Source organism: Brachyhypopomus gauderio, unplaced genomic scaffold, assembly GCF_052324685.1.
Source record: "Brachyhypopomus gauderio isolate BG-103 unplaced genomic scaffold, BGAUD_0.2 sc65, whole genome shotgun sequence".
NCBI lineage: Eukaryota > Metazoa > Chordata > Actinopteri > Gymnotiformes > Hypopomidae > Brachyhypopomus > Brachyhypopomus gauderio.
In genome coordinates this window covers 1,118,793-1,141,037 of record NW_027506886.1, presented here as the reverse complement: position 1 = coordinate 1,141,037, position 22,245 = coordinate 1,118,793, and the positions used below count along the sequence as shown (strand labels likewise).

At 46.1% G+C, this 22,245-nt stretch overlaps 1 protein-coding gene across 1 annotated transcript in view; it reads left to right on the top strand.

The window, feature by feature from the left end:
- The window catches only part of plch2a (phospholipase C, eta 2a), a 107,054-nt gene that overhangs the window by 74,509 nt on the left and 10,300 nt on the right, over positions 1 to 22,245 (top strand). The window lies entirely within an intron of this gene.

Here is a 22,245-nt window from a genome sequence, read left to right as displayed (position 1 = left end):
CAGGAAGACTTATCTATTGTATTATTATGACCATGCCAATATATCTAAGAGACTATGACACCATATTTTATTAAATGTACACATTATGTAATGTTTGAGATTTTTCTGTAAAAAAAGAAAAAGATTTCATGAATGACACAGACATTTCCAACTACAGGCAATGGCCAAACACTTCTCTCATAAACGTAAACATCCACAGCCTTCGGTAAACACAAGTCCCATGCCATATTGTTCTATGATACACTGAACGCGCCCACATGAACGCTCCCCTAAAGACATCCCTATTTCTTTTGATGCCCCAAAGCATCTGTGTGTACGTGAAAATACTTCTCGTGTGAATCGTTGCCTGTCCTCCAAAGCTCACGGCTTTGCCAGAAACGTGTTTATTTTTGCTGTATGGGCAGTCCTATGGCAATGAACCCAGTTGTGGTTAACAGGCTTTTGAATAAAGGAGAAGCCTGTTGAAAGAGATTGCAGAGTAACTAAACTAACCCTACAGTTAAACTAATGTTTTTTGTCATTTTTGAACATCGTGAATTGTGAAAATACACCATTCCACCACATCCATCACAGTCATTAATGATAGAAACATTTCTCTCCGTTGAAATCACTGGCGGCAGATAAATAAAACGTAAAACCCCTGCATGAACTTTGGCCCTCATCAGCCTCACTAGTGGAGGAAATATCCTGTTTGTGATTCGTTCCTCTGTATCACCAGGCGCTATCTCTTGGCTACAGCCTTCAATTTCACTCTTTGAATTTTTTAGTGGTCAGTGTGAGGAATAATCTGATCTGGATGTCTCTCAAGCCAGGAGGGCAAACGGGGTCTGCAGCTACAGTTCATTTCACGCACACAAGCGTGTTCTGTGCTGTCTGCGAAATGATAGAAATTCTTATCCTGCCATTATGATGATTACAGTTGTTATTGTTGGTGCGTGTAGCCAACAGAGTGCTGTTTCAATTATCATCAGTCGTAATTGTTTTTCCATTCCACTTAAACTGATGGGCAACGTAGGCATTCGGTTTGATATCTGTGATCGGGGAGACATCGTTTGGTGTTGCAGACCTTTTCACGGATAACATTTACAGCATTTTACCATTTTTAGTGCTAACGGTTCACGTGTGAGATCTTTCATGAAGAGTCTATCTGACGAGTGGCTGTGTGTGTGTGTGTGTGTGTGTGTGTGTGTGTGTGAGTGTGTGTGTGTGTGTGTGTGTGTGTGTGTGTGTGTGTTTGAGAGGGTGGGGAGGTGGCTAACAAGGCCAATGCCCACCTCCTGTTAACGTCCTGACAAGTGGGGACCCTTGCTGTCTTCACGCTGGCGATGAGTGTGAATGATGAAATAAAACACAACCGTCAGTGAAAATCACTGCTAACACACAGTGATAGTCTCCTCAACACCTTCACATGGTTCACGCAGAGATTCCCTTCTAAACACACTCACACGTGCTTACACACACTGACAGCCTCCTAAACACCCTCACACACATTACATAGCATTCTTATGGACCCCTGTAAATATTTCAGGACAATTTCTTCTTATCTACTCAAGGTCTCATCCAAGTCCCTAAAAGACAGCCAGTTTCTTGGTTACATGCAGTAATAGCAAAGGGATGATATAATTTACTAGACCAACATGAAATAAACACAATATGCAGCTGAAAAAAAACTCAGAATTCAAAATATTCAAAGGAACCAAATACATTTCATTTTAGAGAGGGGCTCCAAAGTCAGGCTTCCATCTTCAGATAAGAATCTTCTATTCATGGACTCCCCGAGACCTTTTTGTAATTGTAATTAGCATTCTTACTTCCCAATGCTAACATAGAGGAAATATCTGGTCATGGTGCACTTGGTGAACTCAGACATCCTGGCACTTTTTGGCATAAAATATCTTGGCAGCATCACTCCATCATGAGATGAAGATACTACAATATTTCTGTCAGATGTCCTTAAATAATTGTAAAAAGATTCACTGTTTCTTCGGAAAATGTTGGTTTCCATTTACTCTACAGAATTTCATAGTATACGACCATCTGTGGTAGCAATGAATTAGACTGTCCAAATATGTGGGTTTAATGAGGGTGAGTCCTCAGTATGGTAGGGAGCCGTGTGAGTGTATGTGCGTGCTCGAAGACAAAAGGCTAGCTCAGGGGCTCTCTGTTTTCCTTGGCGAACAGATAGCTGTGATTATTCTTTTCCATCCAATGAGACAGATTTAGCGATCCCCTGTACCCCTGTTTTCTGCCTTATACACAGTCTGCCTCGATGACACACACGTTCATCTTGCCCTACTTTTCTTGCCATCATACACTCATGGCAAATTTTAAAAAAGTCCAGATAAAACTTTACAGTTTTTTAAAACAAAGAGGGGGGGGGGGGGGGGAGGGGGGGGGGGGAAGCGGCGTCGGCTATGCAGAGCATAACACGTCCATCATTACACCCTGTGCAGAATATTACCGAAACATCTCTTTCAGATCCCTCTACCACACTGCCAGACGGCAAGCACACAGTTTGGCTATTAATTTATTTAGGAAAGAATTCTCCTCTGCGGCTGTCTCTTTAAGAAGAGGGCAGTGAGAAGGCGCTGACCCCTGCCTCAACCCCGCCCAAAAAAAGCGAGTGTTTGTAAACCCCATCCCACATATATATATGCACTTAGACAAACTCACAAGAGACTTTTCACTTTAAAGGTTGGCCGGGCCCGGCCTGCCCCGTGTGCTGATATTTGCGAAGCCACAGTCCGGATGCCGGAGAAACTTCTCCGAACCTTTTCCCTTCTCACTCTAATACGTCAGACTTTCTTCAAGTGAGAAGACGACTGCTCAGAAGGCTGTGAAGCACGCTTCCACACAGCAGGTGGTTAGAGCTACACAAACACACAAATTAAGAGCACAGACCATAAAAAGAGCATTCAAACTTGAAAGTTGAAAAAAAAAACTCATGAATATACCATACATCAAAATCAGTTTATTGGCTATGTATAGGGGATTTGTCTTAAGTGGAAATGATGCAAAGCATAGGGACATAAATAATGAAGGCTTAATATAAAGAACTGGTAAATAATACTATAAAGGCTCGGATAATATACTGTTTTTGTCCTGCTGTGTTTTATGACAGTGTCTTTCAGGCCTGGTTCCAGATCACTCTCGTCTAACAAGTATGCTTCTTCTTGTGAGTAGCACATTTGCATCCCAGAGAAGTCCTGCTTTAAATGAAAAGCCTCTATTGATCTTCTGTAGACATCTAAGCACTTCCATCCACTGCTTGAAACATGGCTGGGCTCACAGCGAGTGGCGGAAAAGCGACTATTGATAAAACAGTATTGGTTTCCAGACAGTCAATCATTGTGCAGGAGAGTGTATGAATAAAAGAATTCAGACAGGGAGATATGCCTCAAGGCCACAGCCATGTATTTTAGACTAATTTAACCATTCATTTTAATGTGGTGCTTTCTGACTATTGTCAACAATTGCAACTTCATAAGCAAGTTGGAAGGTTTTAAGATGTCACCATGCCTTCATCATGATCCTGGCTGACAGGCCAGAGTAAGACTCCCTATGGTTAGTTATACATTAGTTGCTGTGCCGTTTCACCATATATAGCGACTACAAGGATGTAGCCTTCAGGACTCAAACATACGCCTTCCAATAACCTTACACGTTGCTTTAAAAGCAAGTCACTATATGTTGTAGATGGTGAACCGTCAAACACCCAGCACTGGAGAAATCTATTGTCTCTCCTATATTCCCGTATGATTATTACCGATCATCTTCCTGAATGGCTTATCAATAAACTTTGCCCGTGCCTTGATTTATCCGAATTGCTCTGCCAATATTAAGTCAGAAGTACGGTTAAAAGGCCACAGATGATGGATGATAACAGCCTGAATCAGAATATGACCCTTTTAATAAATTTGAGACAGCTCGTTCTGCAAACAGCGTTGTCGATTTCTCGGCTTCGTAAAGTGAAGTACGCGGAGCAGGTGCGGACGCTGAGTAAGCGGTAACGCCCCATGGCGTGTTGGATGGAGAAGTGTCACGAGCCGAAGGAGCAATCATTCATCTTTCGGAGTTTGGAAGGTATTTTAAACGATTCGACTGGGTTGATTTAAGGGTTAGTCAAGCTCATGATGTGGGTTATTTAAAAAAGTGTCAGTTTCACATCTTCAATATAATCAATCAAAATGCACTGCATTACAATTACACAGAGCTGCTAATGTATGCCAAGCCAAACAGGGGACTGATGATTGGGAACCCTCAGCTGGTTTTGCTGGTACTCAAAGTTTTAACCGTTTGTGCGTCGAAACACGTGCTACTTATATTTGAGTACCAACACACAAACATCCTGCATGCTGTATCTTAACCATCATTATAAACTATAAAGCAACAACATCTCATTGCAGAAATGTGACTTATTCTCCGAAAGGTCTCGTGACCTTCCACACAAACGCTCGGCCCTGTTTGTCCATGAAATCTGTCGTTGGGTTTCGGCCTCTATCTGCCCCACACCCACCCCATCCTGACCGAAAGGTTGTGTGTTAGCTTTAGCTGCGGTGATAAGCGCTGAACAAACCCGCCCTTCGCGGGTGTCTGTCCTCTCTCCTTTGTGAGCGAACAATAGGACTACGACATTCCTTTAGCCATCCGTTTCGCGCCTTTCTCACACTCCCTGACAGGACAGGAGATGCTGATAAGAATATAATAGAGAATCAAACAAAGCTAAGCTGGGAGCGATTATATTTAATTACCGACGTTGGAGCGTTCACTATCAGTCCTGCCTTGATGTTTGCCTTGGCCCAAAAAAAAAAAAACGCCACAAGTCCTCAACTTATTAAAGTCATCATGAATATGGCCTATCAGATTGTCGCTAGCTTCCTGGTATTTACCAACCCCTTTTCGTCTGCCCCTTTAGTTTTTATGTGTAAGCTCTTTTAAAAGTTTGTTTTAGCGTTGGACTGCGCCTCGTCTGGTTCTTTTCGTGAAGTCCCAGAATAACTTCGCAGTCGCCCCGTTTTGAAGACATATTGCCCTGCACACGAAACCCCAGCTGTGACACAGTCCCACATCACGCTCTGTGAAAACATGATTCAGACACAGCCACATCCAAATGTATAGCAACACAGCGTAGGAATTTGCGGTCGATAAAATGACATCAGCGTAATATCGCCCGTTGAAGTGAGCTGTGTTTTTGTTCGCTCTTCATTTAGTAGCTTGGATTGGCGTCGGCGGGCTGCGCGCGCGTGCAAGCAAGCAAGCGTGGGCGTGCGTGTGGTTTGGGGAGCAATTAATTGATCATAATTTTGTGCCACTATGTTGTGTTTGAAGCCACGAGGTGTAGTTGCAAGCCAGTCTCGGGCATCTTTTCTGCCTCTCTTCCTCCTCTCGGTTTCAGGTGTTAAGATCCTGCAGCGTGAGTGACAGCAGTCTGCTCACTGATCGCTGTGGCAGGAGACTCACGACGCTCCTCCGTTCTCGTATTCTAAACGCTGGCGTTCTTCGCCAGAACAAGAAAATGCCCTCAATAACTGCAAAGCAAAACTTTCAATTTGTGGCTTTCTTAGTGTGGTCGACCGAGCCAAGGGGATGTCACTCAGTCAGTTCAAAAGGCCTTGAGGTTTGTTTTCTGGTGTTTCTTTTTTGGAAACCTGCGGCTTTTGACATTCATAACTATCTATTGGCCGCGCTGCCATATTGCCTCATATTATCCAGACTTGAGGAGAAAGTTTGTTGGCAACTCGTGCCGAAAACTTTCCCCCACTGCAAAACCCTTCAAATGTGCACGCGCGACTGCGTCTCGCCGCGAGACGCGCACCCTCGCGCCTCCGCGTGAGCCATGTTTCGCGGGCTTTCGTTAACTGCAATTAGAGCAGCTGCCCAATTAAGTGCTGACAAGAGCGCATTGTTGCTTTTCCGTCGACGTTTAGCGTCGTTTGTTGCGCTTAAATGAAGGGGTGTATTCTTTGACCGGCGTGTGTCTGTTCACGCAGCTGACTGAGCTGGAAGAGGTTGTGTGTGGCCGGTTTGTGTGTGTGTAGTGCGTGGCTAAAGGGGAGAGGGTGGCTTTTCTTTTGTATGTTGGTCATCACCGTGTGTCAGTATGAATGAGGCAGAAGAGGAATGAGAAACTCCTCATGGCACATGCTAACAAAGGTGTGCTTAGAATGGTAATAACCATGATTTTTTTTTTCCTTAACCAGGAAGACATACACATTCTTCCTCTCTCCCCCCTGAGTCACACCCTCGGGGAGGGGGGGGTTGGTAATTACCTCAGACAGTTGGGCCCAAGCCGGGTACAGGTGGCTACACTTTCTGCTGCTTATTTCTTTTCGAGGGGTTCCTCCCTGGCTTCTCGGGCCCTCACTCGCACTGTCATCGTGACACACTAATCACTGTGGCTTTACGGTTTTTCATTTACACAAGAAGCCCTGACAAGCTTGTGTAAGCAAATGTTGCAAGACGGTTCTCAGAGGTTTGGTCCTGTGTTTTCGTCTCGAAACGTCCTGTCACAAAAAGGAAAAAAAAAATAATAACAAAACTCATCAAAGTCACTTTGAAATGATTCTGACATGTCATAAATCATACCGACGCTTGTGGCAAATCATTCTTTCCGACCGTCTAATTAATACATTATTTATTTGCTTGACGTGTGCACATACGGCTCTGGCTTGCTGAACGTAAGTCATTTATCCAGCTGTGTGCTGGGGCAAGGCCAGGTAATCACACACAGAGTCTTGCTCACACAGTACGAATCAATGTTGTTTCATTCACACCACTCAGATAACAGATATGTTAAAATTATTTCTAGCTCCATTTCTCATCTCGGTTTCCTTTCATATGGGTGTATTTTCTTTGTCTGGGTGCAGTTTCTTCTTCTAAATAAGCAAATCTAATTGACCCCTAATTAAATTCTTGTGCAAAAATATAATACAATAATGTTAGTGTCACCTGGAAGAGATTTTGGAGGTGAGGAATAACCACTTTATTTCTGTTAGAGAGATATTAAGGCATCTTTTAAGTGTCTCGTGTTTTCACATGTCTGATGGAATTTCTGCATCCTCTTGCACAGTTCGGTACCCACATTTGGCTTGGCATGAACACGGCCTACCTGAATGTGTCTGTGGCTGTTTGCCGTCTAAACAAAGTTTGTAAACTGTTACAGCTGTCTGAGTAGACAGTCTGTCTCTTCTTACCCCCTTCTTCTGTTTCTGTTCTGTTTTCTGTCTCTTTCTCTTTTCTTCCTTTACTCCATTATTTTCATGCAGCAGAATGATTTTTTTTGTACCTAATTTTATTTTACCATTCAATCTATCTCTCCGCCACTTGATCACTCACTCTTCTGTCTGTCCCTCCCTCATTCTCTTTCTTTCTCTTTCTCTCTCTCCCTCTTTCTCCCTTTCTCTCTCTTCCTCCCTCTTTCTCTCTCTCTCTCGCTCTCTTTCTCTCTTCCTCTTTCTCTCTCTCTCTCTCTCTCTCTCTCTCTCTCTCCCTCTCCCTCCCTCCCTCCTTCTCTGTGGTACAACAGTTTGGACCTGGCAGAGCTAGCAGCAAACTGCAGTGTAATTATGCTACACACTTTTATAAACATGCGCGCAAAGTGTGTGCTCGTGTATCTGGAATGCGTGTGTGCACACACGTGTGTCAGGCCTGCCATCGTGCACCGGGAGAATAGGTTACACATGGTGCGGTGTAGAAAACGAACGAACGGCGAGGCTGGAAAAAAAAAACGCCTCTGCGTTTTCTTGGTTTGAATTCCACTCCATGCTTGTTTGAAATGTGTCGTTCGAATGTGCCGGCACCATAACGTTGTTTTGGATTTGTGTGGCTCTGACATGGCTACAGGATTGAATTATGTATGTAAGTAGTTTAAGTAGACTTGTTTGAGTATTTGTGATGTAATTGCTTCCACTTGGTTGGCTTGGATACATTGACAGCCTAATTTAGGGAACCACAGCTTTTGGGCAGTGTGCACAGCTGCCAATCACAGGCTGATAAAGAGTGGGGTGGTAGACCTATAAAAATCAAGTAGCCCATTACATTTTTTAGTTTCTGCATAATTTAAACCTCTATGTCCGTTTTCATGTTTTCATTTATTCCCAGAATGCTTTGCATGCTCACTTTTTGGGGCCTCCTTCCCATTTTGGTCAAATTTCATTTGTTTTCACCGTTCTGCCAATTTTCATTAAATTTAACGCAGACAGTTGTTTCACTTATACAGACTATATCTGCGACTGAATGTCTATATTCAGAAAGTCCTCTTAAAATAAAACGTATTCAGAACAGAGAGGTAAAAACATATATTTTTCTTGAGCTTTTCCTGTTAGCAGGAACAGGAAGCTCCAGATTCAATTCCGGCCTGATTCGTTCGAGTGTATGCGAGTTCTACCCAGCGCCAAGAAACCCCACTGTGAATTGAAGTTTAAAACAGAAAGGTGTCCCAGACGAGAGACCGCAGACGTCTGCCGCGCCCTGGCACGTCCACTTCGATTCACGGTGTCTGGCGTGGACGGGAGGTGGGGGGGCCTCTTTTTTTTTTTTTTTGTGGGGGCAGCAGAGATGGTTGCACCCCTCCAGCGCTGCCCCATAATCCCTGAGCACGTCCTTCTTCCTCTCCTTCCCTGCGCTGGATGAATGGGTGGCTCAGAGAGAGCTCACATGCACTCCCATTATCTCCCCTGCCTCGAACAGGCTGGCCTCTCATCACAGACGCAGCCCTGGAAGACACTGGCCACATTCTCACCCGAGCCTCTGTAGATAAATATTCCTGAATACCCCCCTCCCCCAACCGCCCCCGTTCCACGTCTTCTCCTCTGACCGTCTACGCCAGCTGAGATTTCCTGCTCCCGTGAGTTAATGTCAAATCTATGAAGCTTTCATTTCATCACACAAAGAGGGGTCTTCAGCGTCCGCGGGACAGGAGGAGGCAAAGGGGGCCGATCCAGGGGTCAAACGATGAACTCCTGTCCCATCACTCAACGGCCGTTTTGCACTTTTTGCTTGTCAGGTTTCAACCCCCACCGCGTCAAACCTCGCAACAGCGGCCATGACGACACACTTTCAGTGATTTGTTGGATTCTTTTAGCTGTCTCGTTTTTTCGCTAGCTTAAAAGTCACCACCCAGCGATTGGATAAAAAAAAAAACACATGCTCCTGTTCGTACGATTGAATTCATATCTATATCTTTTCTTTTTGTCAGTTTTGTATTTTAATGGTGGCTTTCTCTCTCTCCTCACAGCAAATCCTGAATGACCATGAAGCGTCATCCCAAGATAGCTGCATCAAGAAGGTAGGACCTGAATGTCTGGCCTTAGCGTCTGGCCTGGGCGTCTGGCCTGGGCGTCTGGCCTGGGCGTCTGGCCTGAGCGTCTGGCCTTAACTCTTCCCTGTCTGTCAGTGTTGGTGATCGGCGTGCCATACATAACTGCAACAGAGGGGATGCGTGACATAACTGTGCACACAAACCCTCAAACAGCGGAAGGTTACTGTAGTACGGCTCTCGGGGAACCAAACAACAAACCACACACACCAAACCACACACACTGTGCCCTCAAACTCACCATTCAGGTTTCGCAAGAGCCATATCTAGCAATTAGGCTGAATGAAACTAACTCTGTGTGAATTCCTGTGTCAGTTCCAGTATTCGGGTGTCTACCTGGAGTACTGTACCTCCTCCTGTGGTTGGATGAATCCCTAACACGCACATGCATAAAAAACACTTTCACCATCTCATTCGAACAATTCTCTCAGAACACTGAAACTGCTGTGTAAAATTAGTTATTAGAGTATTTGTTGTGTATGTGTGTTATTTCAAAACTGATGATTTGACTGAATAGATAACAGAGTGTCTCTCTTTGGGTAGCGTTTCTGAGATCCAGCCCTCTGAAAGCCTGGCTTAGGTTTAAAGCTGGGCTTAGGTTTAAATCTGGGGCTTAGATTTAAAGCTGGAGGTTACAATTAAAGCTGGGGCTTAGGTTTAAAGTAATGGTTAGGGTTAGGGTTTAAAGTTGGAGGTTAGGTTTAAAGCTGGAGATTAGGTTTAAAATTGAAGGTTAGGTTTAAAGTTGGAGGATAGGTTTAAAGTTGAAGGTTAGGTTTAACGCTGGGGGTTAGGTTTAAAGTTGAAGGTTAGGTTTAAAGCTGGAGGTTAAGTTTAAAGATGGGGGTTAGGTTTAAGGGGCAATACATTTAACGGAAGGGGCGGGGCACCTTCTTTTGTCATGGTCAGCGTGAGAAGGTGGAGGTGGTGTGTGGGGGGTTGGGGGTGTAAAAGCGGTGGGTGGAAGAACAATGGCGAGGCACCTGCTGGAGAGTCTCCCCGGGCGTGGCACAGGCCAGGCAGGTGCCGCAGCGCACAGCTCTGGTCAGCCAATGAGCACGCAGGACGCCACTGTCTCTCGCCTACGCGGCGACCAAGCAGCCGTAAGGCACACGTAGGAGGGTGATGGCATGCGGCCTGTTTTTAAAAGTCTTTTCTTCAGATGTTTTCTTCCGCCGTCCTTACTTGTGTTTTTTTTTTTAAAGCCCTAATAAGAATATGAAGAATCCAAAAAGGTTTCTTTCATAAATTTCTAGTGATTTGAGTTTCATGTTCGTTTTGGTGTGGTGACATCAATCATTTGGTTGGTATTTGAAAATGTCTTAATGACACTTTTAATCCTTACAAACGTTTTTATACCTGAAATGTTTTATTGTCATGTTGGTCTTGCACTCCGGGATGATCCCTCATCATTCAGATGCCTAAAAATACAAATTAAAAGTCAAAATTATTCATGAGTTGCTATTAATAACCACACTTCATCCTTTACCTATATTTATACAGTCTACCTGCACAGTTTCTGCTCCTTTTCTATCTATTTATTTATTTATCTATTTATTTGGGGGGGGGGGGGGGGGGGGGTATGTGAGTGTGTTTATGTCTGTGTATGTGAGTGTGTGCCCACACGCATGTGTATGCCACATACGTGTGCACGAGTGTCAAGCCCTGAAGCTCCAGCAATGAAAACATCAGGGGCAGATAATCTATCCCGCGCCACGTCCGTCCCTCTGTTGCCCCATGATCTGCCCCCTATCTGAGCTAGCCTGCCCAAGACCGCAGCTCCAGAAAAAGGCTTTTGTGTCCCGGCTGGAAAGCCTGCTTAGCTGGGGCGGCCGCACACGGAGACGAGGGGTGAGGAGGAAGAGGAGGAGGAGGAGGAGGAGGAGGAGGGTCGGATCTCCTCTCGCTGATCCGTCCTGCCACGATCAGGATCCTGACGCCCAGCTGCAGATGCCTATCTGTGGCGGCGGAGATAGAGCCTTAGCATCCACTACAGATCCTATCTGGCCACCTTACCACCTGTGCTTCTGCTTGGATTCACACACACACACACACACACACACACACACACACACACACACACACACACACACACACACACACACACACACACACTTTGGCTTTCTGTGAAGCTGCCAAATGTAATCCCACTGCAGACACTGTGTATAAAGTGTATATTCATCTGTATCTGTGTGTGTATGTGTGCAGTGCATGTTTGTGTGTGTGTGTGTGTGTGTGTGTGTGTGTGTGTGTGTGTGTGTGTGTGTGTGTGTGTGTGTGTGTGTGTGTGTGTGGTACAAATATGTAAGCTTAGAGTGATCTGGCACTGATAGTACTCGCAGACATAGATTCATTATAGAAAATCAATGTGTTGTAATTGCATTTGGAACTGATCCAAAAGTGCCCAGGGCAGACGCCCTCCGGCATTGTCCTGTCTGGCCCGACTGGAGAATGAAAACATTTCCTCCGTTTAGACCGCTTTATAAATGTGGGGAGGCTACATCAGGGCTGTGATGCTTTAATGGGAAAGAGATTAATGACTCTTTTGACAGGCTCTCCAAGATCACGCTAAGACTCTCCTAGTCAACACTGCCACGGTCCCTTTTCTTTAGATTAGAAAAATGGCCGTGCCTATCTTATCTTGTAATGTTTGTGTTTGCGAAATGCCGCCATCAGACAACACGCCTGATTCATCGTGGATGTCGCTCACGCCGACGGCATGTGTGGAGGTTTGTCTCTGATGTCGGAGCGGCCCTTTCACTCGTGTGAAGCCAGGGTCATATTTTAACACTTTCTTTTTCCCAAAACAAAAGGATCAGAGGGTGTGTGTGTGTGTGTGTGTGGGGGTGGGGGGGGGGGGGGGGGTTTGAGAGATATTCTGGACTTGAGTCAGTTATATTAGCACAGGGGGGTCACATGGGGGGTAAATAGGTCTTTAATGTTTTGTTTTATCAAGCCAGGGTATTTCCCTGCTGTACAAATTTCATTTCAAACGACCCCTCGAATTTATGATGGCTTTTTATATGCCAGAACGGCATTACAGGTCAGGAGAGTTTCCCCTCCCACCCGAGGGCAGCTTGCTGCAAACGTGATGATTGATTGATAATTATGATAATTTGTTTGAAATGATTATCTGGATACAATAATCACTGCTGTGCAACCCCCTTCACGCGGGCGTATTCTCCCCCTCTTCTCCCTCTGTTTTCCCCCTTATAATGCCAGGGCCATCAGAAATGGCCTCTGGTTATGGAGGATAGAAGCGGGGCCTCCTGGTCCGGTCCCCAGGGGCCGGGGGGGCCCTGGTGATGAATGATGACCCAAAGGAGGCTGAAATCAGAGGAGAATAAACAGGGGGATGGAGAGTGGGTGTGGGACAGGGGGAAGGCTGGTAACTATCTGTAGCGCAGGGCAATTATACGGCCGGCCAGGCAGCCCTAGGGGCAGCGGCCCGCACTGAAGAATGCAGAGGGCTCGGGATTCTGACCGTCCAACGTACACACACACACACATACACACACACACACACACACACTGCACTGAAAGAGGTAGGAAGAGACAGGAAGAGCTTGGAAAACGTGGCGTTTATTATTTTTATTTATTGCTTTGTAAAACGTGTCTCTTCCTTTTACGATATTTAGTGCAAAAATGACAGATGAAGTATTAGTTAAATGTATCAGGATTCCCCATTAATCCTTTGACTCTGTTTTTTATGGAGTGCATTTCAAATTGCATTTCAGTATGAACCTCGTTAAAAATGATGAGTATTTACAAGACAGAGTAGCAGTCCGCGGCCATGACCATGATCTCTGGCCTGCTAGTGACTGTAATTCCACGGAAGAGGGTGTTCGTTCATTAAAACAGAAAGCATGAAAACAAAAAGACTGCCAAGAAAACACACGGCGTGATCTGTTGTCGTTGGGTGTTTCACTCACTAAGAGCAGAAGGTTTGCAGAAATAATCGATGTGGTTTTTAGTAGGACTATGAGATGACTTAATGATAAAACCTTTCTGTCTTTCTCTGGCTCAGTTACATGCTAATGGAGCCTAACTCGTTTCGTTTTCTGAGCTTGCTGAAGTGCGTTGTATGCACACAAACCCTGTGTGTTTATTGGAGGAGAGCTCTCATTTGCCATGTGTGTGATCTTTCAATGAGAAATCCTTGCCTGTCTGACATCATAGTAAATGGCTTTTGTACACACACACACACACACACACACACACACACACAAACACACATTTGCACATGCATACTTCTGGGAGTCTCATCATGGATGCAATACAATGATATATGGCTTGTTTTGTATAAGCTCAGACAAGCCCTTTGCTGACTTACTATGTCATGTACAAGGTTGCAGAATATGGAGAGGCCATTTGCGAGGGTGGCCAGCAGGAATTTTTTAAACCAGCCCTGTATTTCAAAACTGGATGTCTTTTTTTTGACCAGGCCTGAAAACAAACATGCCTTTCTGTCTTATCTGTGGGAACTGTCCCTCACTGGACAGAATGCTGTCATTATGCTAGATCTTCTTAGCTTGCACAGTTCCAGATGCTTGAGTACAGTGTGTGCAGCTACAGGGCAGTGTGTGTGTGTGTGTGTGTGTGTGTGTGTGTGTGTGTGTGTGTGTGTGTGTGTGTGTGTGTGTGTGTGTGTGTGTGTGTGAGAGAGAGAGAGAGAGAGAGAGAGAGAGGTTGAGTATGGATTGTCTGTTGGGGACAGAACCATGTCTATGTCTGCACACTCCCTTCTGGAATTCAAGTGGGAGAGTGAGATGAAGAAAGATAGAGAGCTAGAGATGGTGAGAGAGGAAGGGGGGAGGGAGGGAGAGAGAGGGGGAGAGCAAAAGAGAGTGAGAGGAGAGGAGGTGAGAGGGGAAATGGAAGACTGCTGAAAGAACACAATATTAGCTTTCCTACACTGTAACGGCTCGGACTCTCCTTCCTCTCCCGTGATCCTTCTTCCTCTCTGTCTCCTGCCACAGTCTCTGAATACCACAACCCCCCAGTGCAGCTTCTGAACAAAGAACATGGAAAAGTGGCCGAGTGAAAGTCTTCTCCGGCAACCTCTCTCTCTCTCTCAATATATATCTCTCTTAATATCTCTCAATATCTCTCTATCTGAAACACTCTCAATCTCTCTCTCTCTCTCTCAACCTCTCTCTCTCTCTCTCTCTCTCAGAATTTATTAATTCTGTTGTGTGAACGAAGCCCCTCCCCCTCTCACACTACTCATATAGTAACATGTGGATAGGCTGCCGTTGGCATGGAAACTGAGCATTTCTAAAGAAGTTAGTTTAGGAATTGTTTTGGTGTACTCTCACGGTATTGGTGGTCTGGGGAACCTTTATTTCCTTCTGTATACAGGGGTGAACTTGATTTTGATCTCGGTCAACGGACTGACCACCATGTCCCCAGGACAGTTACTTTCTGTACCTCTTTCTGTGTGTGTGTGTGTGTGTGTGTGGGGTGTGTGTGTGTGTGTGTGTTCATTAAAGATTTGGTCATTGGTCATTGCATTAGTGTGTGTGCACAGCACAAGAGGCAGAATTACGGGTTGCTCCTGTCTTGTGGTTTGGGCATTTTTCAGCTGTCTGATGAAACGTACCTTGACTTAAGTGGAGGTGGTGAAGTAAAGCTCCACCCGTGTGGTGGTGGTGAAGTAAAGCTCCACACGTGTGGTGGTGGTGAAGTAAAGCTCCACCCGTGTGGTGGTGGTGAAGTAAAGCTCCACCCGTGTGGTGGTGGTGAAGTAAAGCTCCACCCGTGTGGAGGTGGTGAAGTAAAGCTCCACCCGTGTGGTGGTGGTGAAGTAAAGCTCCACCCGTGTGGAGGTGGTGAAGTAAAGCTCCACCCGTGTGGTGGTGGTGAAGTAACGCTTCACACGTGTGGTGGTGGTGTTGTACGTAGTGGCCTCAGGCAGTCGTGTTCGCTGTTGGAGGAAGTGGCAGAGCGGTGTGCAGAAGAGACTGAATGAATTCTGTAATAATCCCGTCCTCTCCCTCACAGGTACGGAAAGATGAAAAGACAGAGAGACCACGCAGCGCCATTCTTGCATTAATAGCGCAGTGAAGGATTAGACAAAGAATGACCTAGAGGGGGGTGAGGAGTGAGGGAGTGAGAGGTCTGCAGTACCGAAGGTCCCCTGCGGGGGGCCCTGCCAGCCATGCACTGGCTGCCCACCACGCTGCCTGGTCTGGAGGCGGGGCCCGGCCAGGCCCTGGTCATGAGAACCCAACTCCTCCCACTCCTCAGCCAGTCTGACATCTCCACCCACCCACACTGTTCTCCCACCACCAGGAATTTTAGGCTGACTAGGTTGGAAAAAGGCGGTGTGGGTCCAGGGAACGGCCAGGGTCGTGAGGTGTGGTGGAGGCAACAATCTTGGGAGGCCGTACTCACAGAGGAAAGAAAACCACCAGAATACGAGCCTATTCAGTTGGAGATGCAGCTGTGACTTTTATTTTGACAGTATGCAAATTTTATGCAAAGTTAAAGAAAAAGTCACTGAAAAAATGCTTACCAATAGCCAATATTTCTCCTATTGTCCACAAGCCGACACCCTTTATCTCCCACCGCGGCGTCGCTAGCAGCGGACCGACCGCTAACCCCGCTCTTTTCCGTCCCGCGTCTCTCCGACACTCATCCCTCGTCCCTTTGTGGCGGCCGTCACCCCGACCCGTAGCGCACAAAAGTGGGACAAATCCTGCGTTTGTTCAGCAGGTCACGTGACTGGCGTTTAAACGCTCACTCCTAAGATGGCTGACCCCAGCTCGCGCTCAGCGGGGCGACGCTATCGCCAATCATGCCCCTCGAGAAAAGCTTGTTTACGGGGAGAATGATTGAAAGTCGTATATCTGTGTTTGCACAGAAATCGTCCCTAAGGTTCTGGATAAAGCTTCTGAGCTGGGTGGCAGAGATGAGTACTGTAGCGCTCAATAGAACTTAACAGGGTGTTGGAATAGAGCTGATCTGGTTCTGGTTTCCTTTGTTGAATATTATGCATTTTGGGGCTGAATTAGATGGGCCTTTAGATTTAGATTTAGATGTGGGGCCAGGATGGAATGTATCTGAAACTTGCAGGACGTATTTTGGAGCAATTTTACACACTGCTAGCTTATACATAAATTATATTTGTGTCAGCAGTCCTTTAAATGCATTTGGTAGTTTACAGGAACAGGAACAAATGTCACAAGAACTATACATGAAATGAAACATGAAGTTGTCTTCTATTTGTGTATGCGTGCTGTATTTTTAATTTTGTGTATTTTTTAAGACCGCACACATCTGAGTGTGAACACATAAAATCCCTTTTGAATCTGATACCAGTGTGGGGTCCAGATGTGTGCACGTGTGTGTGTTGTCTCCATCTGCAGCACACATGGGAGGCATTCTCTAGTAGTTGGAATAATTCAGGGGTCACTCACAGACTTACTCCTTGATACTTAGCAGCTTCTCTGCTATAAATGGGCCAGCCAGACTACTCACACACACACACACACACACACACACACACACACACACACACACACACACATGCACACACACACACACACACACACACACACACACATGCACACGCATGCGTACACTTTACATGCACAAATGCACATGCTCTCTCTCTCTCTCTCTCACACACACACACACACACACACACACACACACGTGCATGTACATACCCACACACGAATAAAACACTCTTAATTACACTACAGAAAATGCAGCAGAGCAAAGGTTTATGCCACAATTACTAATGCTTGTAAGTCATTAAAAAGCTTGTAGTTTATCACTTAAAGGACCTCTCTTAATTACACACCTTGTCTTTCCACACTCATGAATCACAGTCTTCACATTGCTCATTGTTTTTGCTCTCTTGGTCCTTTCACAAAGATAATAATAATATTAATTAATAATAATAATGATAATAATTTTTAAAATCCATACGCTAAACGAAAGAGTGTGTAAGAGAGCCCATGTTCCGCATGACCCTGAAAACCGTGGAAATGTCTAGAAACAAAAGGGGTGAGGGGGGAATTAGTAAACAAGCCGTCAGGGAGAGCTAAAGCCAGAGTCCCCGCTAAGCTTCTGCACACTGCAGCCCGCTTTAGACAAGTTAATAAAACTGGGATTCACCCCCCTCCACCAGCGGGCCGGGGCGTGAGCTACGGGGCTTTAATCTCCATTATGGAGCATTACCCTACTGCAAGGTTACTGGTCCGGCCTGGCACCAGTGAGCCGGCACACACGCGCGCACGCACGCATCGACCTCGTCCGCTCAAATGAACTGTTAAATAACTCCACCTAATCCTGAAGCCCTGAAACAATCGGTGCTTGGAACATCCATTTTCCTTCCATCAATCAAGCTCAGGGGCTTTAGAGATTTATTATTAATTATGCACGGCTAGAACGGTGAGGAACTCGGGACAATCTCGTAAGAATCTTGCAAGAGAGAGGGAATGGGGGGAGAGAGAGAGAGAGAGAGAGAGAGAGAGAGAGAGAGTCTAGTAAGAAAACACATGCTAAGGAGCCAACTGTATATCACCCTCAATGGCCAAGCCTTGCTAATAGAGGTGCTAATACTGCATGAATCAGTAGCCATTCTGCACGCAGCAAAGGTTTCCCACAATTCCCAGGGCCTCCTTAGAATCATTTGTGCATTGACCGCCCACTGTGTCAGTGAAGAGCTCATGTTTATCTAATTAATCCCATCAAAGCTTATGTTGTTATACCCCGAGGACACAACCATTTACTTATGCTAATGAGCTGTTGCTCCTCGTTTCTTAATTAGGCCCTAATGATGAAGATATGTTACAGATTCAGCACACGGCACCTTCACCTTCCGACTCCGGCTACAATCACCGGCCACAGAACAAACACAGTCATCGCCCTGTCGTGCAGCTGAGGGCTTCATTTAGTATGCTAATGCATATGAGAAGGGGAAAGAGGACGATCTGAATATCCACAAGTCATTAGGATAATTAAAGAGGAAAGGCAATTGAGTAAACAGGGTCGTTAGCCTGTCACCCCTAATTAAGCCGTTAAAGAGGCGCGGGGCAGAGGGTGGCGTGTTAATTAATAGCTGCTCGTGGAGAAGAGTGTTCGACACAGGAATTATCTGATTGAGAAGCAATGATTAGACGGAGCAGGGGTGCCACAGGGTGGAGCAGTGAGGAGTCTGCGCTCCTGCCCCACCCGACACTAATCACCTCCATCTGAGGCTCCCTAAGTAATCCTTCGCTGGGTGCCTGCAAACACAGAGATGTAATTCGGACCTCAAAACGTGACGGCCCGGGTCCGGAGGGCTAAGTAGTGGTACCGCTGACCTCTGCCGAAGAGAGGCGGATGTGCTCGGTGTGCTACTCTGGGTTGAGTGTCTCTGGGGCTGCTCAGACCATCTGACCTCAGTGGAGGAACAGAAGCTCTCGTAGGGGCTTTCACAGCAAGTGCGGTGAAGGTGCTTAAATAGGGCATTATCATAGAAATGTGCTATCAGCGTGTGATGCAGAACATTAGGTACCGTATCTCAAAGGACGACGCGCTATAATTCACAATATAAAACCAGCGCAGCGGCTGAGAGCCCCGCCATTTATTCTGATTGAAACGGTTCGGGAATTTTGCCTAACGGGATGAACCCCTCCACAGATATCAAACGAAGCTTTATTTTGGTATTCCTTGCATTACATTATTTTTTTTTTTTTCGTATTCTGATTAAATTCATAACCTTTGTAACTGAACATATACATAATGTGTTTGAGAGTTGCACAAACATGCGGGCTTTTTCTGTGTAATCCATAAAATGATATCGAGTCATTAAAATAGCAGGTCTTTGGGGTTGACCTTGTTTCTCACACCTTTACAGGAGTGTTTGCACGTTTTTTGCAACAGGCCAGCGTATTGGAAAAAGTGACTTAATTAAAAAGCCCTGCAGCTTGAAATGTGATTAGTTGGTAAATTTTCATCCTCTATCACAATAATGCCTCCTTGGAGTTATCTGGCTCAAACAGTGATTTTACCACGGGTTCCATTTTTGTCATTATTGTGGATTTGATTTAAGATCTTGCCCATAATGGCAATTCTCTTTGACAAACATGACTTCCTAGCAGGAGATTTGCGTCAAGTATTTCTGAACCAGCACATAAATGAATTAGCAATAAAATGGACTTAGACCCTAATAGCAGGGGTGCCCATTATTGCTGTTCTAATCACTAAAGAGATGCCATTCAGTTGCCTGAAGACGGCGCGTTTTCACCTCTCCCGCCCCTTACTGGCCACTGGATTTCATAAAGTAACACGTTCCTAATGGAAGGTGCGCCGCTTGACTCGAAGACCCCCCCAGAAGCTCTTTTTTTTTTCTTCTTCTTCTTTCTGCAGGTCTGAGTTTTGATTACCGCTGGCAACAGGCTCTTAGCTATCGTCGGAGGCCGCGGGCCGGGTTGAAAAGGGTCCCAGCGTGCGCACGGTGGCTCGGGAAATTAACAGCAGCGGAAGGGGGGAGAGTGCTCCTCTGCATTTAGTGCATTTAATCAGCCGCCCTTTTCTCTCTCTCTCTCTCTCTCCTCTCCCTCCTCTCCTCCCTCTCTCTCTCTTTCTCTCTCTCCCTTTCCCTCTCTCACCCCCCCCCCCCCCTTTTTTTTTTTTGATAGTCAAACAATAGTTAATTACAGTTGCACCTGCCCCACGGGTGTCTGGGTGGATCGTTGTTAATGAAGGATCTGGGGCGACTGCATCTTTCCCCGGAATATATAAAACTCCAGGGGATGCACCGCATGGGGCCTTGTGGGCTCGCCACTTACGCCCGCCGCTCACCGCGCCCTGATTGACAGCGGAGGACAGGGGGAGAAAGGAACCAGAGCGACTTTGACTCCATCTCTTGTGTTTGGAGAAATTATACATCTCTGCCCCTCAACTTCAGAGAGGGAGAGGGGGAGAGAGAGAGGGAGAGAGAGAGAGAGAGAGAGAGGAGAGAGAGAGAGAGAGAGAGAGAGGAGGAGAGAGAGGAGGAGCGAGAGAGAGAGGAGAGAGGAGAGAGAGGAGGAGGAGAGAGGGAGAGAGAGAGAGAGGGAGGAGAGAGGAGAGAGAGAGAGGGAGATGCTTGTTCCCTTAGCCCTAGTTCAAAAGCCACTTAAATATTTTCATTTCTTGCTTTTTTTTTTCCTCCTTTCAAATCTTCATTTCATTTTTTTCTATGAGTGAGTTAAATGCAGTGTTGTATAATATTTGGGTATATGATTACTTAGGTTTAATCCCAGCTTCTATAGGGCTAAGTGTTTTTGCTGGAATAGAAAAAATGACTTTGTCAAAGAGACTGTGGTAATGTGTAGGGTCTCTGGGGATGCTGCACAGAGGATGTCGTTAGCCTTAAAAAATGACTGCTTCTCCCACTCTCTCTCCCTCCAGGCACTTACACACTTGCCTGAAGGGTGAGAGAGAGAGAGAGAGAGAGAGAGAGAGAAAGAGTGAGAGAGGAGAGAGAGAGAGAGACATAATAAGATGAAGAAAATAGGACTATTAGAAGACAATTTGATAGTGCACACACCATGTCGGTTGTTCCAAAACAAGACGTGGTTGGTAGAGGCACGCTCTGCTGGATACCAGATCAAAGCGTATTAAAGATGACCTTGGTGTCAAGAGCACTGATCAAAAAGCAGGTGCAAACACACACACACGCATTTGTGCATGTACGCCGCCACACACACACACACACACACACACACACACACACACACACACACACACACACACACACACACACACACAAGCGTAAGCTGAAAGTCCAGTGCAGTCATCTAGTTTCCATTAGGAGTGCAAGCATTTTGAGACTGCCCTCACATTCAGATACATTGCACAGTGAAAACAGTAATAACGTTTACTGCTCAAGCATCAGGTTGTGGCTTTGGCTAGGGTGTGTATTACATCTTCTTAGTGTTGTGTGTGTGTTGTGTGTGGTGTGTGTGTGTGTGTGTGTGTGTGTGTGTGTGTGTGTTGGTGTGTGTGTGTGTTTGGTGTGTGTGTGTGTGTGTGTGTGTGTGTGTGTGTGGTGTGTGTGTGTGTGTGTGTGTGTGTGTGTGTGAATGAGAGTGAGTGAGGTTCGAGATCAGCCATTCTTTGCCTGTGTCAGCACACTCTGACCCTCCTTCATTCTTTCGTTCCTTTGTTTAACCCTACCCCCGCCCCTTGGCCAGACCCCCACATGGCTGTGCTATAATCTATTTTTCGCTCTTCTATCGGTAACCATATTTGCCATAGCCAATCAGTTTGATTGATCATCAGTGAGGCCACCGGGGCTGGGCAATCAGCTGGGCTGTCCGGCCTGCCGCCTCTTCCCTATAGACGAGGGGGGGCGGGGGCTTGACAGCACCATAAACTGGCCATTCATCAAAGTGTACCCCCTCCTGGACAACAGGTCCTGTCCCGGGGCCACCTCTCATCCAGCGTCACGAGCACTCCACACACACACACACACACACACACACTTACACACTTACACACACACACACACACATGCACACACGCAAATGCGCATGCATGGACACACACACACACACACACAAATGCTGTCACCCTCTCGGACCTGCTTGTGAACGTGTATCATACATCAGCACCTTTGGTCATTTAGCGTGGTGAACAGAAACGTACTGCTCGGTCCAGCCCGCGGCTGGCTCTGCCAGGTCCGAAGCCCCGGCCCCCGTTTGAGTGTTTTCTGCAGCCTTAACAAAATGGATCAGCCCCTAAAGCAATATTGACTTGAACAGAGACAGAAGATGAATGATGGCTCTAATGTGATATCCACACACACAGAGGTCGTGATAATAAAGCATTTATCAGACCTCTATTACTTACACGCACCCGCAGCGCGCGCGCGCACACCACACACGTACGCACGGTTTAAATGGGGAGCTCAAGGGAAGGGTGACAGACAGTTCACAAAGACGCTG